The 11,635-nt window shown below is 36.3% G+C and overlaps 1 protein-coding gene across 2 annotated transcripts in view; it reads right to left on the bottom strand.

Moving 5' to 3' along the window:
* The window catches only part of LOC126176810 (WASH complex subunit 5), a 186,937-nt gene extending 176,005 nt beyond the window's left edge, over positions 1–10,932 (bottom strand). For both annotated transcript variants that reach the window (XM_049923991.1, XM_049923990.1), the window contains exon 1: positions 10,663–10,932. The gene's annotated coding sequence lies outside the window, so the exon portion shown is untranslated. The remainder of the gene's footprint in view (positions 1–10,662) is intronic.
* Between the last annotated feature and the right edge of the window lie 703 nt (positions 10,933–11,635).

Genomic DNA, 11,635 nt, shown 5'->3' on the forward strand with positions numbered 1-11,635 from the left:
GAAGAATATAGGAAGAAACTAGAAGAGATACTGGAAGCAAGGAGTAACACAAGGAATGAAGATAATGTGGTAACTAAATGGGAGTCATTGAAAACTGCCATTAGCGAGGCTGCAGAAGAGATACTGAGGAGAGAACAAAGCATAAGGGTGGTTAAGTGGTTCGCCGTAGAATGCTTAATGGTAGTACATGAGAGAAATGAAACGAGACGGAGAATGTTGCAAAGGAACACAAGGTTAGCAGCAGAAGAATACAGAGAAAAGAGGTAAAAGAGCGGATAAGCTTAATAGGGTAAAGAAAAGGCAGCATGATAGGAGAAGGATAGAGCAGCTGGATGAAATGGAAGACAATAAAGGGATCAGAAGGTTCTATGAAAGAACAAGAGATTTGAAGAAATGTTTCCAACCGCGAGCAGTTTTCTATAAGCATAAGGATGGAAATCTAATTGGTGATAAAAGTAGTCCTAGAAAGGTGGCAAAAGTATTTTACCGAACTGCTTGATGGTAAGAAGGGGATAAAGAAGAAGGAACCGTGATTGAGAATGAAAGGGAACAGGACTCAGAATTAGAATCAGAGTTAGATGTAGAGGTTCGGAAAGAGGAAGTAGTACCACAGCTAGAGGAAGTGAAGAATGCTATCAAGAGCCTAAAAAATAATAAAGCAGCAAGAGAAGATGGCATAGAGACCGAATTATTAAAATATGGGGGGAAGAAAATGGAGGAAGCAGTCCATGAATTGATAAAGGAAATATGGATAAAGGAGGTAATGCCTAAGGATTGGAACATGTGAATTATCTGTCCATTACATAAAAAAGGCGACAAGTCATAATGCAGCAATTATCGTGGACTCACTCTCTTAGATGTAACATATAAGATATTTAGTAAAATTTTAGCACCCAGACTAGAAGGGATGATAGAAGGGATATTGGGGGACTATCAGGCTGGATTTAGGAGGAACAGATCAACAATGGATCAGATATTTTTATTAAGACAAGTACTAGAGAAGTTTTATGAGTATGACAAGCAACTACATCAATTGTACATTCATTTTAAGCAAGCATACAACAGCCTACACAGGAAGAAGATTATACAGATCATGAAAGAATTTAGAATCTGACTAAAACTGGTCAATTTAACAGAAATGACAATGAAAGCAACAGTTTGTAAAGTAAGAACAGAGCAAGAACTGTCTGGTGAATTCCAAGTACGGACGGGGCTACGACAGGGAGATGTGATCTCTACAATGCTATTTAATTGAGTTTTAGAAAAGGTGATGCGGCAAATGCCGATGAACCCAGGAGGAACAATACTTAATCAGCAAGTTCAAGTGGTAGCATATGCAGATGACGTAGCATTAATGGCAAGGAATGTAAGGGCACTAAAGGGGAACTACGATGCGTTAGAGGAAGCAGCAAGACGAGTAGGTTTAGAAGTAAACATAAACAAAACAAAGTATATGGTGATGGGGGAGCCCAATATAAACGGACAAAGGAATTCTGTGAAAGAGTGAAAACGTTTAAATATTCAGGTTCTGTAATAATGGAGGACAATAAAGTAGCAGTAGAAATTCAAGAAAGGATAGCGAGTTGAAATTGTTGCTATTTTGCCTTACAGAATGTATTTAATTCCAGGAATGATAGTAGGAATACAAAAATCAAAATATACACAACCATATTACGACCTATAGTAATATATGAATCAGAAGGCTGGGTATTGACATTTTAAGGAGGAGAACTGGTTATTGAGAAGCAAAATAAAAATACTGAGAAGGGTATTTGGAGCAGTGAGAGAGGAAGATGAATGGAAAGTAAGGACAAATGTAGAACTACAAACACTTTTTGGACAGATGGATATTGTTGTTAAAATTAAGCAAGGAAGATTAAGATGGGCAGGACATGTACAGAGAAAGCCAAAAAATCAGAGTGTCAAGAAAGTTTTCATGGGAAAAGCTGACCGGAGAAGGAGAAGAGGTAGACCCAGGAAAAGGTGGCTGCACGATATGGAAGAAGATCTAAAGGCGATGGGAATAAGAAATTGGAGAAGGAAGGCGATGGACAGAGAAGAATGGAGGCAGGTGATACAGGAGGCCAAGGTTCTTCGAGGATTGTAGAGACAACCAAGAAGAAGAAGAATAGGCATTTCCACCACATTGATAATGTCATGGGTCAAAGCAGATTAGATTAGATTAGTACTTGTTCCATAGATCAGGAATACGACACTTCATAGTGATGTGGAACGTGTCAGGTGGTTTCACACACTTCTGTAATCCGTTAAATTATTCAAACTTCAAAGCTGATTTTCTGAGAATGTATATTTATAAAATGGATTCCCCAATAAGTTTTCGTCTTCTGCATTAATCCTGTTAATTTTCAGATGATACACCAATTATAGCTATGAAACCCACAGAGAATAATTGCAAAATGTTTATTAAACCATGAAATTCAACATTACTGCGGGGTAAAATTTTAATTGTTAATTGTGGCATTTACAAAGCACTACACTATGTGATCAAAAATATCCGGACACCTGGTTGAAAATGACTTACAAGTTCATGGCGCCCTCCATCGGTAATGCTGGAATTCAATATGGTGTTGGCCCACCCTTGGCCTTGATGACAGCTTCCCCTCACACAGGCACACGTTCAATCAGGTGCTGGAAGGTTTCTTGGGTAATGGCAGCCCATTCTTCCTGGAGTGCTGCACTGAGGAGAGGTATCAATGTCGGTCGGTGAGGCCTGGCATTAAGTCGGGGTTCCAAGACATCCCACAGGTGTGCTATTGATTCAGGTCAAGACTTTGTGCAGGCCAGGCCATTACAGGGATGTTATTGTCCCGTAACCACTCCACCACAGGCCATGCGTTATGAACATGTGCTTGATCATGTTGAAAGATGAAATCGCCATCCCCGAATTTCTCTTCAACAGGGGGAAGTAAGAAGGTGCTTAAAACATCAATGTAGGCCTATGCTGTGATAGTGCCACACAAAACAACAAGGGGTGGAAGCCCCTCCACGAAAAACTCAACCACACCATAACGCCACCGCCTCTGAATTTTACTGTTGGCACTACACATGCTGGCAGATGATATTCATTGGGTATTTGCCATATCCACACCCTGCTATCGGATTGCCACATTGTGTACAGTGATTCCTCACTCCACACAGCGTTATTTTTCTGTTCAATTGTCCGATGTTAAAGCTCCTTACAGCAAGTGAGGCGACATTTGGCATTTTCCGGCCTATTGTGTGGCTTATGAGCATACACCCAACCATGAAATCCAAGTTTTCTCACCTCCCGCCTGACTGATGGTCTGGATAGATGTCTGCCTATTACACATTATGACCCTCTTCAACTGTTGGTGGTCTCTGTCAGTCAACAGACAAGGTTGGCCTGTACACTTTCGTGCTGTAGGGTAAATCCAAATAAAGTGGTCCAATAAAAATTAAGTTGGTTGCTTGACCATTTTTAAATATTTTAATTTTTTATATGTGATTACCCTATATTTGTGAAGTTCAAAATAGTTGTTAGAAAAATTTTACCTTTCACCTTTAAGGAATGGCGGCCATTTCAGTTTGTAAACGTGTGATGATGTTTAGTTTAGTGACGTTAGCACAAATATGAATATCTCTGCATTGGGTTAAGTTACAACATTGCAATTGACATGATTGTTTTTAGAAAAGAGTCCTCTACAACATTATCTATTACACAAAATACCCTAAATTAAAAAATAACCAGTCAAAACGACCTCCACAGTTTGGTATCCCAATTTTCAAAAATCCACTTTTTAGGCTCAAAAATAACAAACAAGGAGTAATTTATGAGAGTCTATTTTTTTCCTATAGTTAGATATAATACACTACTAGCCTCATATAGAGCAAGAACACTTACAAATGTTTCCTTAATTCTTTATGAAGTTTTGAAATTCAAAAATTTTCATTTTTTATAAAGTATGGGGTTAGTTATCTCAGGTGGGACTGAATAAAATGGCCCTGAGCACTATGGGACTTAACATCTGAGGTCATCAGTCCCCTAGAACTTAGAACTACTTAAACCTAACTAACCTAAGGACATCACACACATCCGTTCCCGAGGCAGGATTCGAACCTGTGACCGTAGCAGTCGCGCGGTTCCAGACTGAAGCACCTAGAACCACTTGGCCACACCGGCTGGTGGGACTGAATATAAAAATATGATTTTTGCACAGTTTGTACACCTATATGATAGCAACATACTGTAAAAATTTCAACATTGACTGTGAACAAAGATATGAATTTTTGAAAATGAGGAGATACTTCACATTACAACTGATCTTATGGCTGTAGTCTATTCATATGTGATACTGGTGGGATATAATCAATTATTATTGAAGTAAGGTACTGAATTATACACAAAAAGTGGAAGCATTACTGAAAGTAACATTTATATTATTTTGACATACTAAAAATAAATATTTTCAGTTAACATCCTTTGAGATGCGACTGTTCCTAAAACTGGTGGTGAATGTTAAGAACACTTATTTCTTCAGAGTTTCTTTGATATAGAAGAAGACCTCTCAGTTGCTGTGGTACGTTCAAGCACTGGAAGTTTCCTTAAAACCTTTTTTCATTGGTATCCAAACTTTATCACTAGTAGATTTCTTGAATGATGTTCTTGGACCAGCATGGTAGTAAAAATGCACAAAAACATCATTGTTCTCCAAACTTATTCTTTCAACCTCTGCAAGCCACCACTGTCCATCATTCACACATGCCGCTATGTCATTCAACGTTAAAGACAGAGATGTGATTTTACTGACACAATGAACCCAATAAATTTCGGTTTCTCGTGTTACGGTACATAACATCAAACTTTTCTGCAATGTCAAGGAATTTGTGAAAATGCCTTCTTCCGTTTATAGCTACACAGTTTTCAAACTTGGTTTGTGGTGGTGTTTTCATATGCAGAACCACTTCTTTCTTTATCAGAAAATATGTAATGCCTTTAATATTATCCTTGCAAAAGACTAATATATCCTGTACTGTGAGCATTTGGTCTGTAGTTGGCCTTTGTAGGCTGGCTTTATTTACTTCATGTTTTGTTGTACCTCCTACTCCATTACATGCATTTTTACCATGGCAAGATGCAAAAAGTGCCATTCAGCCTCCAACCCAAAGTCTACTTTGTGGTTGCACAAATTTGAAAAATTCTTTTTGTTCTTATACTGACTACCACTTCCATCTGAAAAGTATATCAGTTTCTCAACCTAGGGAAAATTTTCTTTTATGTAATTTAGGTTGGTTGGTTGTTTGGGTAAGGAGACCAGACAGCGTGGTCATCGGTCTCATCGGATTAAGGAAGGATGGGGAAGGAAGTCGGCCGTGCCCTTTCAGAGGAACCATCCCGGCATTTGCCTGAAGTGATTTAGGGAAATCACGGAAAACCTAAATCAGGATGGCCGGACGCGGGATTGAACCGTCGTCCTCCCGAATGCGAGTCCAGTGTCTAACCACTGTGCCACCTCGCTCGGTTTTTATGTAATTTATTACATACTTTTGAAACACATGTACAGCCAAAGTGTTGTGCTCCAAGTAGTCACTTAGAATGCAAATTAAAGAGCTGCAAACTTCATCTTTCTCATTTTTAAAGTAGAGAATAAATGGATGCACTGTTGCCTGGTCATTGACCCAGTAGAACCCTTGTATTGCATTCTCAATCACAAATGTAAAAATTTCCACAAAATCAGCTAGCACTTTGCATTCAGTTTCATGAAGTTGTGCTTTTTTGTCCTTTAAAAACTTACTTTGGATTTAGAAACATAGTGGTGACTTTTGAGTTTTTGTTAAGTTATCAATTAAAGATTCCAAGTACTCTTCCTGAGATTTAACCACTGTTATCATTTCTGCCCTGTCAGTTGTGACCCACTGTTTGTACTGTCTGGCATTTCCTCCTCATATTCGTGAAACAGTTCAATAACGTTTTCCTTACCAGGGCATTTATTACACAAACTCATCATGCATTCATAACTGTTAGTGTCACATACCATTAAATCTAGTAACTGTTTGTAGTTAAGATCACTGAGTTATGCACCCACAATCATCAGTTTGACATTTTGATGATATAAACAAACACATACAGAGTGTGTCCCTGAGGATCCAGCCAAAATACACCACTTCAGGCAGAGGTCACAAAATTTTGACCTTCCAATTTTGCATTTGGGATGAGAATTTTTGAAAGCTACATAAATTTCATTTAAATTTGACAGCATTGGTCATTTATGCTTTGTTACTTTAACTCCATTTATAACAACTCTTTTGCTATCTTTGCAACCTGGGCACATTCTACTATTTTCATCATCTTCAAAAAAACTGCTGGATCTTTTTAATTGTTTTGGTTGTAATAGCCAAGAAACTGGCAAATGCTTGAATGATGGATTTAATGAAAGCAGATGTAAGTATTAAACCTGTAAATATTAGAAGTTTAAATTTAATTAATGTACAGAATTTTACTGTTTACTGACTGGGGATCATTAACATTAATGAAACTCAAGTAATTCAAATTACATTTTTGTAACGTGTTTGTCTGACATATTCCACACCCGGGATGATTCCCTCTTTTATGGGTCTATGGAATGAATACTTAATCTAATATAATCTAAAATCTAATCTTCACTTATACCTACTCCTTTCTTCTTTCCTAAAACTGGAAGAATGCCTTTCTCTTTCACTAATTTTCGGGTTAGTTTAACCAAACAATGAGAAACAATGAATTCATGAACTATTTTTTCTCTTGACCATGAGTCAGGGAGCAAACTTAAAATTTTAACTTTTTCTTCTTTAGATGTCATTGAACATTTAATTTTAATTTATCTATTAAGCTCAAATATTCAGTGTCAGATGTTGCTGGTGGTAGGTTTCCTTCTTCTTTAGAAATAATGTTGGTACAGTATCTGTATTATTAAAGCACAATTCCAAGTCTCTTCTAATTTTGTCTGAAAATCGTTGAACCTTATTTTCAATAGCTGCTTTTCTTTTTCTGTTACTTAATTTTATTATTTTCGATGCATGAGATACGTCTAACTTAGAACAAGCAAAATCCAATATGCTAACAGCTTCCTCAGTAGGAATATAGATGTCATTAACAAGGTTACATGATTCTCGCTCTGGATTTTCACAACACATATTTTTGAGTAACAATTTGGGCACAGAGAATTTCCAGGAATCACATTACGTTTCACTTGGGAAGCTGTTTCACTCTCACATAACAAGGAAAAATGTTCAAGTTTTATTTCCCTCAAACGTTTAGTTAATAGGCTATTTATGAACTTTAAGTAGATCACAGCACTTTCTTCCAAAAATGTGATTGTACTTCAGAATATATTTCTTCTCATGATACTCACACACTGATGTTACAGAAGAACTTACTCGGAATTTAAACAAAGTTTGTCGAACTTCATCAAAGTCATTGACATTTTTCAAGTTTTTTGAAACTGAACCGTAAATTGTTTTGTGACACACTTCACTTGCTATCCATCCAACAGAGCACTTTTCATCCATGTTATTGCATTCCAGTTAATCTCTCAAAATTAATTACAAATTACACACAGAACAAAGCACTTAACACACCCTACACTCTCGAAGTATGTACATCCACTTCAACAGAGGTTTCAGAACATACTGACTACAACAACGCCACACACAGCAATAATGTACTTCCACAATGCCACACCCAGCAATAATGTACTTCTTTATTGACAATAAACCTAAACATACATGGGTATTTTTATTACCATAGAACAAAAGCAAAAGCTCCTATTGTTTAATATTGCATTATTAAAAATAAATAAACTAGATGAATATTGGGTGATGGTGTTAACTAAATATGTCACAATTAAATTTTATTACAAAGAAACAATAAACCACTTAAATAGGCAACAGCCCTAAGATCAGTTGTAGAGTAATGTGAATTATATCCTCATTTTCAAAAATTCATATCTTTGTTCACAGTCAGATATCAATGTTGAAATTTTTACAGTACATTGCTATCACATAGGTGCACAAACTGTGAAAAATCATATTTTTATATTCAGTCCCACCTGAGATAACCAACCCCAAACTTTACAAAAAATCTAATATCAAAAATTCATAAAAAATTAAGTGTTCTTGCTCTATATGAGGCTAGTAGTGTATGTTATCTAACTATAGGAAAAAAATAGACTCTCATAAATCATGCCTTGTTTGTTATTTTTGGGCCTAAAAAGTGGATTTTTGAGAATTTGGATACCCAACTTTGGAGGTCATTTTGAGCGATTATTTTTGAATTTAGGGTATTTCGTATAATAGACAATGTTGTAGAGGACACTTTTCTAAAAACAATCATGTCAATTGCAATGTTGTAACTTAACCCAGTGCAGAGATATCCAAATTTTCGCTAATGTCTCCAGACTGAAAAATCGTGGCGGACCAACAAATAAAAATGGCCAACATCCAGTAAAGGTGCAAGATAAATTATTTTAAAAAACTGTTTTGAACTTCTCAAATATAGGGCAATCACATATAAAAAAATTAAAATATTTAAAAATGGTCAAGCAACCATCACTGGACCACTTCATATGGATTGACCCTGTACATGTCCCTTCACGTTTCCATTTCACTATCACATCAGGAACAGTGGAATTAGGGATGTTTACAAGTGTGGAAATCTCGTGTACAGACATATCGCATAAGTGACACCCAATGCCTGACCACATTCAAAGTCTGCGAGTTCTGTGGAGGGTCCCATTCTGCTCTCTCTCGATGTCTAATGACTACTGAGGTCGCTGATACGGAGTACCTGGCAGCACAATGCACCTAATATGAAAAACATATGAATTTGGGGGTCTCGAGATACTTTTCATCACATAGTGTATGTATGTAAAATAAGGGAAAGGCAACTACTCATCTACAGTGGACAAAACAGCACTCACACTAGCTTTGAGCACTAGTTCTTATCCTAACAATAGAACACACACTCACCACACAACCACACTGGTACCAAAACGTAGGTTCCCGTGGCTATGCAAGACTTGCCATCGTCACAGGAGTGTGCGTTTGGGTATCTGTGTGGTTCTGTGTCAGAATATGTGTGTTATTGCTATAAATGATCTAGTGCAACTTAGTGCAAATTAGTTATTTATTCAATTGTGTGCACTCCCGAATACCGATACGTATATTTTTTCACAGAATAAACTCATGTAATTACCTTAAATTATATTTTTTGAAGAACAAAAATTAGGCTGTACCTAACTTTAGCATGCTATAACTCTATCTGCCCCTTATGCATTCCTTAATTTAGAACAGTACTAGAATACCACACAATCACAAACAGGAGTATTACCTATGAAGAATATTACAAAAGTTCTCCCTTCTAAATAATTTCTGTAGCCTATATGCATACAACTATACGTAATCCACCAGATACTACAGTCAATGTACGTCAGACGGTGCACAGTAAATAATGCCTTCCATTCAATTCTAGTATAAGCATCATGGCCATTATGTGACATGTATGTGGAATGAACAAATATTTTTTCTCGATTTGTTTCAGAAAGCCCCATCACAATTTTGAGATTAAGGCATACAATAGCTTAATTTTTATTATACCATTTCACACTTAATGTGGCTGTGATTTTCTTGCACTGAATTAAAAATTCTATGAAAAACAACATAGTTCACATCTAAATCTTCCTGTACCTTATGGTAACATACGTAGATAGCTGCAGAGTGAGGGAGTAAAGGGTGTTTCATTATTATGTGCTAACAGGTCATGAGCAGATTCCTTGTGACAAATACAGGGAAACATTCGCACAGTATGGTGTAAAGTGACTTTTGAATGGATGTGTAATTTAATGATAAATTAGAAGCAGATTGTGATAAAGCAAAGAAATTTGGGAAACTCAAACGTATTCGGGATACATAATCGTAAAACAAAGGGTTACAAGGACTAAAGCCCTTGACGCATTAAATATTGAATCGCTTCCTGAATTTGAATAGAATCTGTAGCCCTCAAGTTGAAGCAAGTTCACATGATGTGTTACGACGGAGCGTGGAGAAAGAAAGTTTAAAATCTGTCACTCATAATATTTTGGGCGGGAAGGAAATACGTGGTTACGGTTTGAGTTCAGCTGTCCAGCCCACTCTACCGTTTCTCGGTTAAAAAAAGAGATTTGGAGATTTTTCCGTGAAAAAAATCTATTTCTAATACATTGCGATCAACATATTCCTACAAAAAGAGGTTGGTATAGTGTTACACATACACAAATAATCCTTATAAATTTATGTGAATTAATCGACAGAGTACCCATGAAATATGAAATTCTATGGCGTACTAAGAGAAATTGAAAAGACAAAAAAACCTATAGAACCGGTAGATGATCTAGTCCATCTTAGTCGTCCAGTGTGGATTTAACTGGAAAGACCTTTAACTAATACTTGGTTCTAATTTTCGACATTTAGAAACAAATTAACTATCAGCTACTCTTGAATTAATGTAAACCGTTTTAACGTAATGACAACAGAAAGCAAAGAAACTAACTCATTAATATAACATTCCGCCACACATACAGAACTAACCGGACGGCAAATCATTTATCCATTTAACAAATTGTTTCTCTCACTTAACCCATTCATCAAATATTCATATTCGCAACTCACCATTCGCCTACGATAATATTTAATGTTGTCTGAAGTGTGACTTTCCTTCTGCTCGTTTTTGTTTGGTGCATTCATTAATCACATTGTAAGTATACAAAACGATGACTAAAGTGTCATAATCATTGTCATAATTTCGGAAAATTTTATTTCATCTGTCACAAAACTCCAGTGTATGAAACATAAATACTGCATAAACACACAAACACGGAAAAGAATATATTTTGCTGTCACATGTCAACTAAATAAACAAACGTGAAATACATATCGAACGAGAACTTGATCGACTTGTATGTATCGATATTCTGGAGGAAGCGATAGAGAGAGCGTATAGCGATTACTTATATTTTATTTCATTCATTTCTTGTTCCTTGGATCTGTTCCTTGGAACTGCATTACTCGGATATAGAACATGTCACATGTAACAACTACTTGCTGTATAGTTACCAAATATGACGAAGACGAGAAATCGATGGCGTATATTGGGGATAAAGTAATAAATGATCCACACATCTTAGCAAACTATGTAAACGAGCATTTTTTAAGTATTGCAGAGAAGTTACAGCAAAAATTCCGCCAATCAAATATAACACCTGTAAATAATGTTGCACTAAATACAATGATGTTCCTTCTAACCACAGAGAATGAAGTCAGTAAAACAATTCAAAAATTAAGAAATAAAAAGTCAGTAGGCTTACATGAAGTACCAATGTGTGTACCGAAACAATGCACAGGGATTATACAAGGCCCCTTAATAAATATAATAAATGAATCCTTCACATCAGGGACATTTCCAGAGCAGTTAAAACAGACAAGAGTTGTACCTTTGCTTAAAAAAGGTAATGCAGAAGACATAGAAAATTACCGGCCCATTTCTGTGCTGTCAGTATTTTTAAAAATAATAGAAGCAATTATGAAAGACAGAATAATGAATTATACGAATCAATACAATCTGTTAAGCGAATCACAGTTTGGT

The sequence above is a fragment of the Schistocerca cancellata genome, chromosome 3 (assembly GCF_023864275.1).
Source record: "Schistocerca cancellata isolate TAMUIC-IGC-003103 chromosome 3, iqSchCanc2.1, whole genome shotgun sequence".
Lineage (NCBI taxonomy): Eukaryota > Metazoa > Arthropoda > Insecta > Orthoptera > Acrididae > Schistocerca > Schistocerca cancellata.